Genomic DNA, 20,258 nt, shown 5'->3' with positions numbered 1-20,258 from the left:
CTCTTCCAAAATATAGCAGAGGAAGGAACACTTGCAAAGTCATTCTACGAGGCCACCATCACCCTGATACCAAAACCAGACAAAGATGTCATAATGAAAGAAAACTACAGGCCAATATCACTGATGAACATAGACGCAAAAATCCTCAACAAAATACTAGCAAACAGAATCCAACAGTGCACTAAAAGATCATACACCATGATCAAGTGGGGTTTATTCCAGGAATGTAAGGATTCTTCAATACACAAAAATAAATCAACATGATACACGATATTAACAAATTGAAGGAGAAAAACCATATGATCATCTCAGTAGATGCACAGAAAGCTTTTGACAAAACTCAACACCCATACATATTAAAAACCCTGCAGAAAGTAGGCATAGAGGGAACTTACCTCAACATAATAGGCCATATATGACAAACCCACAGCCAACATCATCCTCAATGGTGAAAAACTGAAAGCATATCCACTAAGATCAGGAAAAAGACAAGGTTGCCCACTCTCACCACTCTTATTCAACTTAGTTTTGGATGTTTTAGCCACAGCAATCAGAGACGAAAACAAAATGAAATGTATCCAAGTTGGAAAAGAAGAAGTAAAGCTGTCACTGTTGGCCAAAGACATGATGCTATACACAGAGAATCCCAAAGATGCTACCAGAAAACTACTAGAGCTAATCAATGAATTTGGTAAAGTAGCAGAATACAAAATTAATGCACAGAAATCTCCGGCATTCCTATACACTAATGATGAAAAATCTGAAAGTGAAATCAAGAAAACACTTCCATTTACCATTGCAACAAAAAGAAGAAAATATCTAGGAATAAACCTACCTAAGGAGACAAAAGACCTGTATGCAGAAAATTATAAGACACTGATGAAAGAAATTAAAGATGATACAAATAGATGGAGAGATATACCATGTTCTTGGATTGGAAGAATCAACATTGTGAAAATGACTCTACTACCCAAAGCAATCTACAGATTCAATGCAATCCCTATCAAACTACCACTGGCATTTTTCACAGATGTAGAACAAAAATTTTCACAATTTGTATGGAAACACAAAAGACTCCGAATAGCCAATGCAATCTTGAGAACGAAAAATGATGCTGGAGGAACCAGGCTCCCTGACGTCAGACTATACTACAAAGCTACAGTAATCATGACAGTATGGTACTGGCACAAAAACAGAAATATAGATCAATGTAACAGGATAGAAAGCCCAGAGATAAACCCATGCTCATATGGTCACCTTATCTTTGATAAAGGATGCAGGAATGTACAATGGGGAAAGGAGAGCCTCTTCAATAAGTGGTGCTGGGAAAACTGGTCAGGTACATGTAAAAGTATGAGATTAGAACACTCCCTAACACCATACACAAAAATAAGCTCAAAATGGATTAAAGACCTAAGTGTAAGGGCAGAAATTATCAAACTCTTAGAGGAAAACATAGGCAGAACACTCTATGACATAAATCACAGCAAGATCCTTTTTGACCCACCTCCTAGAGAAATGGAAATAAGAACAAAAATAAACAAATGAACCTAAAGAAAGTTAAAAGCTTTTGCACAGTAAAGGAAACCATAAACAAGACCAAAAGACAACCCTCAGAATGGGAGAAAATATTTGCAAATGTAGCAACTGGCAAAGGATTAATCTCCAAAATTTCCAAGGAGCTCATGCAGTTCAATACCAAAAAAACAAACAACCCAATACAAAAGTGGGCAGAAGACCTAAATAGACATTTCTCCAAAGAAGATATACAGATTTCCAACAAAAACATGAAAGGATACTCAACATCACTAATCATTAGAGAAATGCAAATCAAAACTACAATGAGGTATCATCTCACACTGGTCAGAATGGCCATCATCAAAAAATCTAGAAAAAATAAATGCTGGAGAGGATGTGGAGAAAAGGAACCCTCTTGCACTGCTGGTGGAAATGTGAGTTGGTACAGCCACTGTGGAGAACAGTATGGAGGTTCCTTAAAAAACTACAAATAGAACTACCATATGACCCAGCAATTCCACTACTGGGCATATACCCTGAGAAAACCATAATTCAAAAAGAGTCATGTACCAAAATGTTCATTGCAGCTCTATTTACAATAGCCAGGAGATGGAAGCAACCCTAGTGCGCATCATCGGAAAAATGCGTAAAGAAGATGTGGCACATATATACAATGGAATATTACTCAGCCATAAAAAGAAACGAAATTGAGTTATTTGTAGTGAGGTGGATGAGCCTAGAGTCTGTTATATAGAGTGAATTACGTCAGAAAGAGAAAGGCAAATACCGTATGCTAACACATATATATGGAATTTAAGAAAAAAAATGTGTTGAAGAACCTAGGGGTAAGACAGGAATAAAGACACAGACCTACTAGAGAATGGACTTGAGGATATAGGGAGGGGGAATGACGAGCTGTGACGAAGTGAGAGAGTGTCATGGACATATATACACTACCAAATGTAAAATTGATAGCTAGTGGGAAGGAGTCGCATAGCATAGAGAGATCAGCGTTGTGTTTTGTGACCACCTAGAGGGGTGGGATAGGGCGGGTGGGAGGGAGGGAGACGCAAGAGGGAAGAGATATGGGAACATATGTATATGTATAACTGATTCACTTTGTTATAAAGCAGAAACTAACACACCATTGTAAAGCAATTATACTCCAATAAAGATGTTAAAAAAAAAAGAATTTCAGGTGTGCAATAAAAATCATATATTTGAAAAAAAAGAATTTCAGGTGTGCAATAAAAATTATGTATTTGAAAAATAAAAAAAATAAAGTGGTGTGATGTGTAAAAAAAAATATATATATATATATATATATATGTCTTGGTGTGTTTCTCCTTGGATTTATCCTGTATGGGACTCTCTGTGATTCCTGGAGTTTATCAACTATTTTCTTTCTCATATTTTGGAAGTTTCCAAATATAAACTCTTCGAATATTTTCTCAGTCCCTTTCTTTTTCTCTTCTTCTTCTGAGACCCCTATAATTTAAATGTTGATGCATGTAATATTTTCCCAGAGGTCTCTGAGACTGTCCTCAATTCTTTTCATTCTTTTTTCTTTATTCTGCTTTGCAGTAGTTATTTCCACTATTTTTTCTTCTAGGTCACTTATCCGTTCTTCTGCCTCAGTTATTCTGCTATTTATTCCTTCTAGAGAATTTTCAATTCCATTTATTGTGTAGTTCATCATTGTTTGTTTGCTCTTTATTTCATCTAGGTCCTTGTTAAATGTTTCTTGTATTTTCTTCATTCTATTTTCAAGATTTTGGATCCTCTATACTATGACTACTCTGCAATTTTTTCAGGTAGACTGCCTATTTCCTCTTCATTTTTGTGGTCTGGTGGGTTTTTAGCTTGCTCCTTCATCTGCTGTGTTTCTCTGTCTGCTCATTTTGCTTAACTTACTGTGTTTGTGGTCTCCATTTCACAGGCTGCAGGTTCGTAGTTCCTATTGTTTTTGTTGTCTGCCCCCAGTGGCTAAGGTTGTTTCAGAGCATTTTGTAGGCTTCCTGGTGAAGGGCACTAGTGCCTGTGTTCTGGTGGATGAGACTGGATCTTGTCTTTCTTGTGGGCAGGACTGTGTCTTGTGGTGTGTTTTGGTTTGTCTGTGACCTTATGATTTTAGGCAGCCTCTTTGCTAATTGGTGGGGTTGTGTTCCTGTCTTGCTATTTGTTTGTCATAGGGTGTCCAGTACTGTATCCTTCTGGACTTTGAGTGGAGCTGGGTCTTAGTGTGAAGATGGAGATCTCTGGGAGAGCTTTTGCCATTTGATATTACATGGAGCTGTGAGATCTCTGGCGGACCAACGTCCTGAACTCAGCTCTCCCACTTCAGAGGCATAGGCCTTGCAGCTGGCTGGGGCACCAAGACCCTGTGAGCCACATGGCTCAGAAGAAAAGGGAGACCAAAAGAAAGAAAGAAAGAAATATATAAAATAAGATAAAGTTATTAAAATAAAAAATAATTATTAAAAATTAAAAAGTAATAATAAAAAGAAAGAAAGAAGAGAGCAACTTAACCAAAAAACAAATCCACCTATGATAACGAGCACTGAAAAGTATACTAAAAAAAAAAAAAAAATGGACAGACAGAACCCTAGGACAAATGGTAAAAGCAAAGCTATACAGATAAAATCACACAAAGAAGCATACACATACACACTCACAAAAAGAGAAAAAGGAAAAATATATAGATTTCATTGCTCCCAAAGTCCATTGCCTCAATTTTGGGATGATTCATTTTCTATTCAGGTATTCCACAGATGCAGGGTACCTCAAGTTGATTGTGGAGATTTAATCCACTGCTCCTGAGGCTGCTGGGAGAGATTTCCCTTTCTCTTCTTTGTTCGCACAGCTCCTGGGGTTCATCTGTGGATTTGGCCCCGCCTCTGTGTGTAGGTAGCCTGAGGGCATCTGTTGTTCGCTTAGACGGGATGGGGTTAAAGCAGCAGCTGATTAGGGGGCTCTGGCTCACTCAGGGCGGGGGTAGGGAAGGATATGGAATGCAGGGTGAGCGTGCAGCAGCAGAGGTGTGACGTTGCAACAGCCTGAGGCGTGCTGTGTGTTCTCCCAGGGAAGTTGTCCCTGGATCATGGGACCCTGGCAGTGGCGGGCTGCACAGGTTCCTGGGAAGGGAGGTGTGGATAGTGACCTGTGCTTGCACACAGGCTTCTTGGTGGCTGCAGCAGCAGCCTTAGCCTTTCATGCCCATCTTTGGGGTCCAGGCTGAAAGCCGTGGCTCGCACCCGTCTCTGTAGCTCGTTTAGGCGGTGCTCTGAATCCCCCTTCTCGTGCACTCTGAAGCAATGGTCCCTTGCTCTTAGGCATTTCCAGACTTTTCCCCAGACTTCCTCCTGCCTAGCTGTGGTGCACTAGCCCTGCTCATGCTGTGTTCACACAACCAACCCCAGTCCTCTCCCTGAGATCTGACGTTTGAAGTTGCCGGAGCCTCAGGTCCCAGCCCCCACCCGTTTTGGCCGGCACGTGAGCAGACAAGCCTCTCAGGCTGGTGAGTGCTTGTCGGCACTGGTTCTCTGTGTGGGAATCTCTCCGCTTTGCCCTCTGCACCACTGTTGCTGTGCTCTCCTCCATGGCTCTGAAACTTCTTCCCCACCACCCCCCGTCTCCTCCAGTGAAGGGGCTTCCTAGTGTGTGGAAACTTTTCCTCCTTCACAGCTCCCTCCTAGTGGTGCAGGTCCCCTCCCTATTCTTTTGTCTCTATTTTTTCTGTTTTCTTTTGCCTTACCCAGGTACGTGGGGAGTTTCTTGCCTTTGGGGAAGTGTGAGGTGTTCTGCCAGCGTTCAGTAGGTGTTCTGTAGGAGTTGTTCCACATGTAGATGTATTTCTGATGTATTTGTGGGGGAGAAGGTGATCTCCACGTCTTACTCTTCTGCCATCTTGAAGGTCTCTTCTGTCATGTGTATTTTGATATGGATTGCATGTAATTTGTATTTTTCTTGGAATAGTATGGATATTTTAACAATATTAATTATTCCAATCCTCGAACTTGGGATATCTTTTCATTTACTAGTATCATCTTCAGTTTTCATCATTGATATCTTATAGCTTTCAGAGTGTAGATCTTACACATCACTGGTTAAATTTATTGCTAAATTTATTCTTTTTGATGTGACGATAAATGGGATGTTTTCTTGCTTTATCTTTCGATAGTTCACTATTAGTGTACACAAAAGCAACAGATTTCTGTATATTAATCTTGTATCCTGCAACTCTACTGAATTTATTGCTTAGTTCTAAATTTGTTTTTTGTGGAGTATCTAGTGTTTTCTATATATAGTGTTATGTCATCTGCAAACAGTGACAGTTTTACTTCTTTTCCAATTTGGACTCTTTTAATTTATTTTTCTTGCCTAATTGCTGTGGCTAGGGTTTCTAGTGCTATGTTAAAGAGAAGTGGTCAAAGAGGCTATCCTGGTCTTGTTTGCTTTCAGCATTTTTTTTTTCTTCTGGTACGTGGGCCTCTCACTGTTGTGGCCTCTCCCATTGCAGAGCACAGGCTCCAGACACGTAGGCTCAGTGGCCATGGCTCACGGACCTAGCTGCTCCGCGGCATGTGGGATCTTCCCGGACCAGGGCACGAACCCATGTCCCCTGCATCGGCAGATGGGCTCTCAACCACTGCACCACCAGGGAAGCCCTCAGCTTTTAACTGTTGAGTATTATGTTAGGTGTTGGTTTGCCTTAAATGGCCTTAATTATTATGTTGGGGTATGTTCCCTCTATATCAACTTTGATGGGAGTTTTTTTTTTTTTTATCATGAATGGATGTTGACTTTTGTGAAATGTTTTTTGTGCATCTATTAAGATTATTATATGGTTTTGATCTTTCTTTTAGGTTAATGTGGGCTATCATGTTGATTGAATTGTCGGTGTTGAACCATCCTTGCATTGCTGGAATAAATCTCACTTGATCATGGTGAATGATCCTTTTTATGCATTGTTGTACTTGGTTTGCTAATATTTTGTTGAGGGTCTTTGCATCTATGTTCATCAGTGCTATTGGCCTGTAATTTTCTTTTTTAGTAATGTCTATGTCTGGTTTTGGTATCGGGGTACTGCTTGCTTCATCGAATGAGTTCAGGAATATTCCCTCCTCTTTAGTTATTTGGAATGGCTTGAGAACAATAGGTATTACCTCTTCTTTAAATGCATGCTAGAATTCCCCTGTGAAATTGTCCAGTCCTGGACTTTTGTTTGTTGGGAATTTTTAAATTACTAATTCAATATCAATACCAGAAATTGGTCTGTTCAGATTATCTTTTTCATCCTGATACAGTCTTGCAAGTTTCTATGTTTCTAGGAATTTATCCATTTCTTCTTTTCCTAATTTGTTGGTATAAAACTATAACATTCTCATGACTTTTTTATATTTCTTTGATATTGGTTATAACTTATCTTTCATTTCTAATTTTCATAATTTTGACCACCTCTTTTTTTTTTCCTTAATGAGTCTGGCTAAAGTTTATCAATTTTGTTTTTCTTTTCAAAAAACTAGCACTTGGCTTTCAACAAACTGGATTATTGAACTCTTCTATTGTTGTTGTTTGTTTGGTCTCTATTTTATTTATTTCCACTCTGATCTTATTTCTTTCTTTCTGCTGACCTTGGGCTTTCTTTGTTCTTTTTCTAATTCCTTTACATTGTAAGTTAGGGTGTTTATTTGAGATTTTTCCTGTTTCTTTTGGTAGGTCTGTATCACTATAAATTTCCATCTTAGAAGGGCTTTTGTTGCATCTCATAAATTTTGGAAAGTCGTTTTTATTTCCATTTGTTTTAAGGTAGTTTCTAATTTCTTCTTTGATTTTTTTTGTTGACCCATTAATTTTTTAAGCATGCTCTTCAGTCTCCACTTTTTTGTTTGTTTGTTTCCATTTTTCTTCCTGTAATTAATTTCTAGTTTCATACTGTTGTGGTCTGAAACTGTGCTTGATATAATTTCAATTTTATTAAATTTATTGAGACTTGTTTTGTGGCTTAACATATAAGCTGTCATGGAGAAAATTCCATGTGATCTTCAAAAGAATTTGTATTCTGCTGTTCTAGGATGGGATGTCCTATAGATATATATTAAATCCATGTGTTCTAGTATGTCATTTAAGGCCACTGTTTCTTTGGATTTTCTGTTTGGATGATCTATCCATTTATGTAAGTGGGATGTAAAAGTCCCCTATTATTAATATATTGCTGTCAATTTCTCCCTTTATGTCTGTTAAAATTTGTTTTATATATTTACTTCCTCCTTTATTGAGTGCACATATGTTTACAAATATTATATCGTCTTCTTGTATTGACCCCTTTATTACTATATAATGCCCTTCTTTGTTTTTGTTATAGACTTTTTTCCTCATGATTTTTTTATTTTATTTTATTATTTTATTTTATTTAACACCTTTATTGGACTATAATTGCTCCACAATGGTGTGTTAGTTTCTGCTTTACAACAGTCAATCAGCCATACATATACATACATCCCCATATCTCCTCCCTCTCACCTTCCCCATCCCACCCCTCCAGGTGGTCACAAAGCACTGATTCGATCTCCCTGTGCTATGTGGCTGCTTCCCACTAGCTATCTATTTTACATTTGGTAGTGTATATATGTCCATGCCACTCTCTCACTTTGTCCCAGCTTACCCGTCCCCCTCCCCATGTCCTCAAGTCCATTCTTTACGTATGGAGGTTCCTTAAAAAACTAAAAATAGACTTTGTTTAAAAGGCTGCTTTGTCTGAGTATTGCTACCTCAGCTTTCTTTTCATTTCCATTTGCATGAAATAACCTTTTCCATCTTTTCACTTTCAACCTGCGTATTTCTTTAACACCAAAGTGAGTCTGTTGTAGGCATCAAAGAGATGAGTCTTGTTTTACCCAATCAGCCACCCTATACCTTTTGATTGAATAATTTAGTCTATTGACATTTAAAGTGATTATTGATAGGTTTGTACTTATTGCAATTTTCTTATTTGTATTCTGGTTGTTCTTGTAATTCTTCTCTGTTCTTTTTTTCTCCTTTTAGTCTCTTTCCCTTGTGGTTTGATGATTTTCTTTAGTGTGTTGTTTGGCTACCTTTCTCTCTCATTTTTGTGTATCTATTATAGGGTTTTGATTTTTGGTTACCATGGAGTTCATATATGTCAACGTATAACTTTATTTATTTGCTTTAAACCTGCAGTCATTTATGTTCAAACACAACCTAAAAGACCTATATTTTTACTCCTCCAACCACATTTTGTGTTTTTGATGTCATATTTTACATCATCTTCATGCCTATCCCTTAATTGTTTATTATAGTTACAGGGTTTTTTTTTATTACAATTTTTGTCTTTTTACTTTTGTGCTAGCTTAAGTGTTTGATCCATTGCCTTATATATTTGACATTACTAGTGGGATTTTTAGCTTTCTATACTTTGTTATAGCCTTTTATTTTTATTTAAAAAAGACACTTTAGCATTTCTTGTAAGGTCAGTTTAGTGGTGATTAACTCATTTAATTTTTGCTTGCCTGGGAAATTCTTTGTCTCTCCTCCAATTCTGAATGTTAACTTTACTGGGTAGTTTTCTTAGGTTGTGAGTTTTTTCTTTTCAGCACTTTAAATACTGCATGCCCCTTCCTTCTCTCCTGCAAAGTTTCTGCTGAAAATATCAGCTGATAACCTTATGGAAATTCCCTTGCATGTGACTCTTTGTTTCTCCTTTGCTGCCTGTAAAATTCTCTCTTTTAAATTTTGCCACTTCAATTATGATATGTCTTGCTGTGGTTCTCTTTGGGTTCATCTTATTTGGGACTGTCTGTGCTTCCTGTACCTGGATATCTGTTTCCTTATCCAGGTTGTAAAAGTTTTCAGCCATAATTTCATCAAATATATTTTCTACCCATTTCTCCCTCTCTTCTCCTTCTGAGATCCTATAATGCAAAGGTTACTATGCTTGATGTTGTCCCAGGTGTTTCTTAAATTATCCTCATTAAATTTTTTCAAAATTTTTGCTATCCAGATTGGGTTATTTCCACTAATCTATGTTCCATACTGCTTATGTGTTCTGTATCAACTGACATGGTGTTAATTCTTTCTAGTGTATTTTTCATTCCAGTTATTGTATTCTTTATGTTTGACTAGTTTGTTTTGTTTTGTATTTTCTAATTCTTTTTGGAAGTTCTCACTGTGTTCATCTATTCTTTTCTTGAGTTCAGTTAGCACTTTTATTAGTATTGCTTTGAACTTATCAGATAAATTATTTATCTTAGTTTTAACATTTTTTTTTCTGGGGTTTTATCTTGATATTTAATTTGAAACATATTCCTCTATTTTCTCATTTTGTCTGACTTTCTCTGTTTGTCTTTATGAAATTAGGTGAAACAGTTATCTATCCCAGTCTTGAAGGCATGTTCTTTTGTGGGAGTGTCCTTATGCAGTCTGCATGTGCCCACTAGGCTTGGTGGGAGAGCTGGACATAAAGTGAGCACAGGCCACATATTCTTTTGGGGTGCACTAGCAGCCACCTTGGTTGGAGGTATGGCTGGAGTCAGACAAGCTGTAGCCAGAGGCAGATGTAAACCAGGGCATGTCCAAGGTCATCACTGCCCTATCAGAGTTGGGGCTGGCACCCATGGATCTGGAGAAGGAAGCTTGAGGGAGGTGGGCTTCTTCCTGGTGAGATGGTAGTGTATGCCTTCGTTGGGGGCATGGCCTGGGTCTGAGGGCTTGGGGCCACATGCCTGAGCAGTTTCTGGTTTTTCCCCCTGGTTGATCTGCCTTGGTTAGCAGTGGGGTCATTGCAAGAGTGGTTGGAGCTACACTACTAAACTGGATCTACTCCCTCTCTGGTGCATGCACTCACTGTCAGTGGTGGTTTCTGCCCTGGCTAGAGATGGACCCACTCCTTCCTAAGTACACACATGTGAATGCTGCCAAGTGAGGTCTCCCCTTTAGTGGGGAGCAATGCCAGAGAAGAAAGTGCTGGAGTAGGAGCTCAGCGCATGCTGTCAGTCATGCTGGGGCATTTCTTGCATGCCAGCCAGAGCATCAGACAGTTTTTAATCTGCTGCCTCTATGCTGGAACTTAGAGCAAACAAGTCTGTGTGTGCACTTTTCAAAAGCAGAGTCTTGTTTTCTTACAGTCCTCCTGTAAGCCCCACTGGTTTTCAAACCAGGTAAGGGGGCTTGTCTTTCAAGTGTCAGACACCAGGGGTTCTTAATACAGGTCTCAAACTCTTCACTCCCCAGGGAGAACCCCCGAGCCTCTGCTATCCCTTTCCTCTCTAGGTCACTCACTAGGGGTACAGGTCTTGACTAGATTGTTTTTCCTTCCCTCCTACTAGACTCAGTGTGGTTCTTTCTTTACAGCTTGCTTGTAGAAGAGTCATTCTGCTAGTCTTCACGTTGTTCTCAGTAAGATTTACTATATACAGTAAGTCCCCTACGTACGAACAAATTCCATTCTGAGAGTGCATTCGTAAGTCCATTCATAAGTCCATTTTGTTTGTAAATCCAACAAAGTAAGCCTACATACCCAACTAACACAATTGGCTATATAGTACTGTACTGTAATAGGTTTATAACACTTTTCACATAAATAATATATAAAAAACAAACAAAAAATAAAGAAAACATTTTTAATCTTACAGTACAGTACCTTGAAAAGTACAGTAGTAGCATCTACATCACTGCTGCTTTTACGCTTGCTTCTGGACATTCTTGGCTCGAAATAAAGATGCTGTACTATTGTACTCTTTACAGTACTGTACCGAAAAGTACACAAAAACACAATCACTTGTAGAGGATGCACACACGTGACAATGTATGCCAGACACATAAACTAACTTACCTGATTGGACATGCAAATGCATGTTGGCATCTTTGGAAGTTTGCAGCTTAAAGGTTCGTATGTAGGGGACTTACTGTATGTAGTTGTAAGTTTGATATATTCATTGGGAGACGTAAGCTCAGGATCTTTCTACTCTGCCATCTTTTTTTTTTCTTTTAATAAGTTTCCTTCTTTTCCTTTTATTTACTTATTTTTCTATTTATTTATTTATTTTTCATCTTTATTAGAGTATAATTGCTTTACAATGTTGTGTTAGTTTCTGCTGTATAACAAAGTGAATTAGCTATATGTATACATATATCCTCATATTCCCTCCCTCTTGAGCCTCCCTCCCACCTTCCCTATCCCACCCCTCTAGGTGGTCACAAAGCCCGGAGCTGATCTCCCTGTGCTATGCAGCTGCTTCACACTAGCTATCAAATTTACATTTGGTAGTGTATATATGCCAATGCTCCTTTCTCATTTTGTCCCAGTTTCCCATTCCCCCACTCCCCCCATGTCCTCAAGTCCATTCTCTATGTCTGCATCTTCGCCCCTCTCCTGCCCCTAGGTTCATCAGAATAATTTTTTTTTTAGATTCCATATATATGTGTTAGCATACAGTATTTGTTTTCCTCTTTCTGACTTACTTCACTCTGTATGACAGACTGTATGTCCTTCCACCTCACAACAAATAACTCAATTTCATTTCCTTTTTAATAAATTGGTATTTTAAGACAGTGTTGTGGAAATTTGTTATGAAACAAAAGAATTCATTGACATATAAATGAGCTTTAAAGCTATGAGACTAGATGAGCTCACGAGGGAGTGAGAGGAGATAAAGAACAGAAGAGATCCAAGGACTGAATCCTAGAATGTTTCAGCATTTAGATACTTAGATGTTGGAGAGATTGTGAAGAAGAAACCCTCTACATCTCCCCAAAAAGACAATTATTATCCCTCAGTGCTTTTAAGATTTTACTCCATTATCTTTTTAAATCTTTTTCTGGAAAAGAGAAATCTGCCATCAATCGATGTTTCTGTTAAGTAGTATTTCTTTCCTCTCTGGTAGCTTTTAAGATTTGCTATTTTTTCCTTAATGTTCGAAATTATACTCTGTAGCTTAGTAGGAATTTTTAAATTTATCTTAGTATTTGTAGTCCATGTTTACTCTGAGTACACATACTTGCAATTCTGGAAAAATCCTAACCATTAATTTGTCAAAAATTACTCCTCTACTCTTTCCCCTAGTCTCTGGGTATCCTATTGGACATACGCAGACATCTCTCAATTTTCTCCTCCATGTCTCTTACTGTTCTGTACATATTTATGTGTATGTATGTGTATATGTATGTATGCATATGCACATATTTGTATATGTGTGTGTATAATTTTTTTCTGGATTCACTGTTGTGCTTGTGATGAATCCTCAGACTATTTTCTGATTAATTCTCTCTTCCACTGTGTCCTTTCTAGAATTTATCTCATTCTATAGTTTTTTTAATTTTAATCATTTTTATTTTTAAAAATTTCTAGCTATCTCTTTTATATATATACTTGTCCTTTAAAAATTATGCTTGCCGCGGACCCCAGAGACGGGCGGGAGACGATAAGGCTGCTGCTGCCGCCACCGAGGGGCCTGTGTGCGAGCACAGGTCACTCTCCACACCCCTCCTACGCGGAGCCTGTGCAGCCCGCCACTGCCAGGTTCCCGGGATCCAGGGACAACTTCCCCGGCAGAACGCACAGCGGGCCTCAGGCTGGTGCAAAGTCACGGCGGCCTTTGCCGCCGCAGGCCCGCCCCGCACTCCGTGCCCCTCCCTCCCCGCCGGCCTGAGTGCGCCAGAGCCCCCGAATCAGCGGCTCTTTTAACCCCGCCCTGTCTGAGCAAAAAACAGACGCGCTCCAGCGACCTACACGCAGTGGTAGGGCCAAATCCAAAGCTGAGCCCCTGGGAGCTGTGAGAACAAAGAAGAGAAAGGGAAATCTCTCCCAGCAGCCTCAGAAGCAGCGGATTAAAGCTCCACAATCAACTTGATGTACCCTGCATCTGTGGAATACCTGAATAGACAACCAATCATCCCAAATTAAGGAAGTGGACTTTAGGAGCAAGATCTATGATTTTTTTCCCTTTTCCTCTTTTTTGTGAGTGTGTATGTGTATGCTTCTGTGTGAGATCTTGTCTGTATAGTCTTGCTTCCACCATTTGTCCTAGGGTTCTATCCGTCCATGGTTTTTTTAAAAAATTTTTTTTCTTAATAATCAATTTTAATTTTAATAACGTTATTATACTTTACCTTTGTTCTTTCTTTCTTTCTTTCCTTCCTTCCTTCCCTCCTTTAGACAACGAATCATCCCAAATTGAGGAGGTGGTCTCTGACAGCAAGATTTATGATTTTTCCCCCTTTACCTCTTTTAGTGAGGGTGTATGTGTATGCTTCTGTGTAAGATTTTGTCTGTATAGCTTTGCTTCCAACATTTGTCCTAAGGTTCTATCCGTCCCTTTTTAATTTTTTTTTTCTAAATAAGAATTTTTTAATTCAATAATTTTATTATACTTTATTTTATTTTTACTGCATTTTCTTTCTTTCTGTCTTTTTTCCTTCTTTCCCTCCTTCCTTCCTTCCTCCCTCCCTCCCTCCTTTCTTTCCTTCTTTCCTTCTTTGCTTCTTTCTTTCTTTCTTCCTTCCTTCCTTCCCTCCTTTCCTTCTTTCTTTCCTCATACTTCTACTAATACCCTCTACTTTTTCTCCCTTTTATTCTGAGCCGTGTGGATGAAAAGCTCTTGGTGCTCCAGCCAGAGTCAGGGCTCTGCCTCTGAGGTAGGAGAGCCAACTTCAGGACACTGGTACAAGAGACCTCCCAGCTCCACATAATAACAAACGGCGAAAATCTCCCAGAGACCTCCATCTTAACACCAGCACCCAGCTTCACTCAACGACCAGCAAGCCACAGTGCTGGAAAACCTATGCCAAACAACTAGCAAGACAGGAACACAACCCCACCCATTAGCAGAGAGGCTGTCTAAAATCATAATAAGGCCACAGACACCCCAAACACACCACCAGACGTGAACCTGCCCACTAGAGAGACAAGATCCAGCCTCATCCACCACAACACAGGCACTAGTCCCCTCCACCAGGAAACCTACACAACCCACTGAGCCAACCTTAGCTACTGGGGACAGACATCAAAAACAGCAGGAACTACGAACCTGCAGCCTGCAAAAAGGAGACCCCAAACACAGTAAGATAAGCAAAATGAGAAGACAGAAAAACACACAGCAGATAAAGGAGCAAGATAAAAATGCACCAGACCTAACAAATGAAGAGGAAATAGGCAGCTTACTTGAAAAAGAATTCAGAATAATGATAGTAAGGATGATCTGAAATCTTGGAGATAGAATGGACAATAGAATGGACAAAATGCAAGAATCAGTTAACAAGGACCTAGAAGAACTAAAGATGAAACAAGCAATGATGAACAACACAATAAATGAAATTAAAAGTACTCTAGATGGGATCAATAGCAGAATAACGGAGGCAGAAGAACGGATAAGTGACCTGGAAGATAAAATAGTGGAAATAACTACTGCAGAACAGAATAAAGAAAAAAGAATGAAAAGAACTGAGGACAGTCTCAGAGACCTCTGGGACAACATTAAACGCACCAACATTCGAATTATAGGGGTTCCAGAAGAAGAAGAGAAAAAGAAAGGGACTGAGAAGATATTTGAAGAGATTATAGTTGAAAACTTCCCTAATATGGGAAAGGAAATAGTTAATCAAGTCCAGGAAGCACAGAGAGTCCCATACAGGATAAATACAAGGAGAAATACACCAAGACACATATTAATCAAACTGTCAAAAATTAAATACAAAGAAAGCATATTAAAAGCAGCAAGGGAAAAACAACAAATAACACATAAGGGAATCCCCATAAGGTTAACAGCTGATCTCTCAGCAGAAACCCTACAAGCCAGAAGGGAGTGGCAGGACATACTGAAAGTGATGAAGGAGAAAAACCTGCAGCCAAGACTACTCTACCCAGCAAGGATCTCATTCAGATTTGATGGAGAAATTAAAACCTTTACAGACAAGCAAAAGCTGAGAGAGTTCAGCACCACCAAACCAGCTTTACAACAAATGCTAAAGGATCTTCTCTAGGCAAGAAACACAAGAGAAGGAAAAGACCTATAATAACAAACCCAAAACAATTTAGAAAATGGGAATAGGAACATACATATCGATAATTACCTTAAATGTAAATGGACTAAATGCTCCCACCAAAAGACACAGATTGGCTGAATGGATACAAAAACAAGACCCATATATATGCTGTCTACAAGAGACCCACTTCAGACCTAGAGACACATACAAACTGAAAGTAAGGGGATGGAAAAAGATATTCCATGCAAATGGAAACCAAAAGAAAGCTGGAGTAGCAATTCTCATATCAGACAAAATAGACTTTAAAATAAGGACTATTGACAGAGACAACGAAGGACACTACATAATGATCAAGGGATCGATCCAAGAAGAAGATATAACAATTGTAAATATTTATGCACCCAACATAGGAGCACCTCAATACATAAGGCAAATACTAACAGCCATAAAAGGGGAAATCGACAGTAACACATTCATAGTAGGGGACTTAAACACTCCACTTTCACCCATGGACAGATCATCCAAAATGAAAATAAATAAGGAAACACAAGCTTTAAATGATACATTAAACAAGATGGACTTAATTGATATTTATAGGACACTCCATCCAAAAACAACAGAATACACATTTTTCTCAAGTGCTCATGGAACATTCTCCAATAGATCAGATCTTGGGTCACAAATCAAGCCTTGGTAAATTTAAGAAAATTGAAATTGTATCAAGTATCTTTTCTGACCACAATGCCATGAGACTAGATATCAATTACAGGAAAAGATCTGTAAAAAATACAAACACATGGAGACTAAACAATACACTACTTAATAATGAAGTGATCACTGAAGAAATCAAAGAGGAAATTAAAAAATACCTAGAAACAAATGACAATGGAGACACAACGACCCAAAACTTGTGGGATGCAGCAAAAGCAGTTCTAAGGGGGAAGTTTATAGCAATACAAGCCCACATTAAGAAGCAGGAAACATCTAGAATAAACAACCTAACCTTGCACCTCAAGCAATTAGAGAAATCAGAACAAAAAAACCCCAAAGCTAGTAGAAGGAAAGAAATCATAAAAATCAGATCAGAAATAAATGAAAAAGAAATGAAGGAAACAATAGCAAAGTTCAATAAAACTAAAAGCTGGTTCTTTGAGAAGATAAACAAAATAGATAAACCACTAGCCAGACTCATCAAGAAAAAAAGGGAGAAGACTCAAATCAATAGAATTAGAAATGAAAAAGGAGAAGTAACAACTGACACTGCAGAAATAAAAGAGATCATGAGAGATTACTACAAGCAACTCTATGCCAATAAAATGGACAATCTGGAAGAAATGGACAAATTCTTAGAAATGCACAACCTGCCAAGGCTGAATCAGGAAGAAATAGAAAATATGAACAGACCAATCACAAGCACTGAAATTGAAACTGTGATTAAAAATCTTCCAACAAAGAAAAGCCCAGGACCAGATGGCTTCACAGGCGAATTCTATCAAACATTTAGAGAAGAGCTAACACCTATCCTTCTCAAACTCTTCCAAAATATAGCAGAGGGAGGAACACTCCCAAACTCCTTCTACGAGGCCACCATCACCTTGATACCAAAACCAGACAAGGATGTCACAAAGAAAGAAAACTACAGGCCAATATCACTGATGAACATAGATGCAAAAATCCTCAACAAAATACTAGCAAACAGAATCCAACAGCACATTAAAAGGATCATACACCATGATCAAGTGGGGTTTATTCCAGGAATGCAAGGATTCTTCAATATACACAAAACTATCAATGTGATAAACCATATTAACAAATTGAAGAAGAAAAACCATATGATCATCTCAATAGATGCAGAGAAAGCTTTTGACAAAATTCAACACCCATTTATGATAAAAACCCTGCAGAAAGTAGGCATAGAGGGAACTTTCCTTAACATAATAAAGGCCATATATGAGAAGCCCACAGCAAACATCATCCTCAATGGTGAAAAACTGAAAGCACTTCCACTAAGATAAGGAACAAGACAAGGTTGCCCACTCTCACCACTCTTATTCAACATAGTTTTGGAAGTTTTAGGCACAGCAATCAGAGAAGAAAAGGAAATAAAAGGAATCCAAATTGGAAAAGAAGAAGTAAAGCTGTCACTGTTTGCAGATGACATGATCCTATACATAGAGAATCCTAAAGATGCTACCAGAAAACTACTAGAGCTAATCAATGAATTTGGTAAAGTGGCAGGATACAAAATTAATGCACTGAAATCTCTGGCACTCCTATATACTAATGATGAAAAAACTGAAAGTGAAATCAAGAAAACACTCCCATTTACCATTGCAACAAAAAGAATAAAATATCTAGGAATAAACCTACCTAAGGAGACAAAAGACCTATATGCAGAAAATTATAAGACACTGATGAAAGAAATTAAAGATGATACAAATAGATGGAGAGATATACCATGTTCTTGGATTGGAAGAATCAACATTGTGAAAATGACTCTACTACCCAAAGCAATCTATAGATTCAATGCAATCCCTATCAAACTACCACTGGCATTTTTCACAGAACTAGAACAAAAAATTTTGCAATTTGTATGGAAACACAAAAGACCCCGAATAGCCAAAGCAATCTTGAGAATGAAAAAGGAACTGGAGGAATCAGGCTCCCTGACTTCAGACTATACTACAAAGCTACAGTTATCAAGACGGTATGGTACTGGCACAAAAACAGAAAGATAGATCAATGGAACAGGATAGAAAGCCCAGAGATAAACCCATGCAGATATGGACACCTTATCTTTGATAAAGGTGGCAGGAATGTACAGTGGAGAAAGGACAGCCTCTTCAATAAGTGGTGCTGGGAAAACTGGACAGGTACATGCAAAAGTATGAGATTAGATCACTCCCTAACACCATACACAAAAATAAGCTCAAAATGGATTAAAGACCTAAATGTAAGGCCAGAAACTATCAAACTCTTAGAGGAAAACATAGGCAGAACACTCTATGACATAAATCACAGCAAGATCCTTTCCGACACACCTCCTAGAGTAATGGAAATAAAAACAAAAATAAACAAATGGGACGTAATGAAACTTCAAAGCTTTTGCACAGCAAAGGAAACCATAAACAAGACCAAAAGTCAACCCTCAGAATGGGAGAAAATATTTGTAAATGAAGTAACCGACAAAGGATTAATGTCCAAAATTTACAAGCAGCTCATGCAGCTCAATAACAAAAAAACAAACAACCCAATCCAAAAATGGGCAGAAGACCTAAATAGACATTTCTCCAAAGAAGATATACAGACTGCCAGCAAACACATGAAAGAATGCTCATCATCATTAATCATTAGAGAAATACAAATCAAAACTACAATGAGATATCATCTCACACCAGTCAGAATGGCCATCATAAAAAAATCTTAAACAATAAATGCTGGAGAGGGTGTGGAGAAAAGGGAACCCTCTTGCACTGCTGGTGGGAATGTGAATTGGTACAGCCACTATGGAGAACAGTATGGAGGTTCCTTAAAAAGCTACAAATAGAACTACCATATGACCCAGCAATCCCACTACTGGGCATATACCCTGAGAAAACCGAAATTCAAAAAGAGTCATGTACCAAAATGTTCATTGCAGCTCTATTTACAATAGCCCGGAGATGGAAACAACCTAAGTGCCCATCATCGGATGAATGGATAAAGAAGATGTGGCACATATATACAATGGAATATTACTCAGCCATAAAAAGAAACGAAATTGAGCTATTTGTAATGAGGTGGATAGACTTAGAGTCTGTCATACAGAGTAAAGTAAGTCAGAAAGAAAAAGACAAATACCATATGCTAACACATATATATGGAATTTAAGAAAAAAAAATGTCATGAAGAACCTAGGGGTAAGGCAGGAATAAAGACGCAGATCTCCTAGAGAACGGACTTGAGGTTATGGGGAGGGGGAAGGGTGAGCTGTGACAGGGCGAGAGAGAGTCATGGACATATACACACTAACAAACGTAGTAAGGTAGATAGCTAGTTGGAAGCAGCCGCATGGCACAGGGATATTGGCTTGGTGCTTTGTGACAGCCTGGAGGGGTGGGATAGGGCGGGTGGGAGGGAGGGAGACGCAAGAGGGAAGAGATATGGGAACATATGTATATGTATATCTGATTCACTTTGTTATAAAGCAGAAACTAACACACCATTGTAAAGCAATTATACCCCAATTAAAATGTTAAAAAAAATTATGCTTGCTTTTGTATTATAATTTCCTATTATTTTTTATGGCTATATTTTATTCATTTATGTAATTGAAGGGCCTAACATGTTTATTTTAAAGTCCTTCAGACTGTTCTATAAAATTGATTTCATTTGGAATGCATTCATATTAAGTTTTTAAATGTTTTTCTTAGCATTAGATATCATCATATTTTTTTGAATTTTGTTTACTCTTTGTCTTTTGGCCTCCCATGGCTCCTATAATCTGTAGTCCTAGGTGGAGTTTGTAGTTTTTTTTAGCCTTCTTTCATGATTTGGAGGTCCTTCACCAAAACCTCTCTTAGGCAGTGGGTCTTCCTCTGATTCTTTGACTAGCCTGGTGGATCATTTTTATTCCCCATTACTTCATAGGGACTGAATTACTATTTGTTCCTGTTTGCTTCTTGATCCAGTGCTTAGCTCCCACTTTGTATTTCTTTTCCATGACTGGTCCTTGAAGGTATTGGAAGGAAATTGTTAGTATC

The sequence above is a fragment of the Stenella coeruleoalba genome (assembly GCF_951394435.1).
Source record: "Stenella coeruleoalba genome assembly, chromosome: 13".
Taxonomy (NCBI): Eukaryota; Metazoa; Chordata; class Mammalia; order Artiodactyla; family Delphinidae; genus Stenella; species Stenella coeruleoalba.
The sequence above is the reverse complement of the archived record's forward strand: the minus strand, read 5'-3'. Positions refer to the sequence as shown.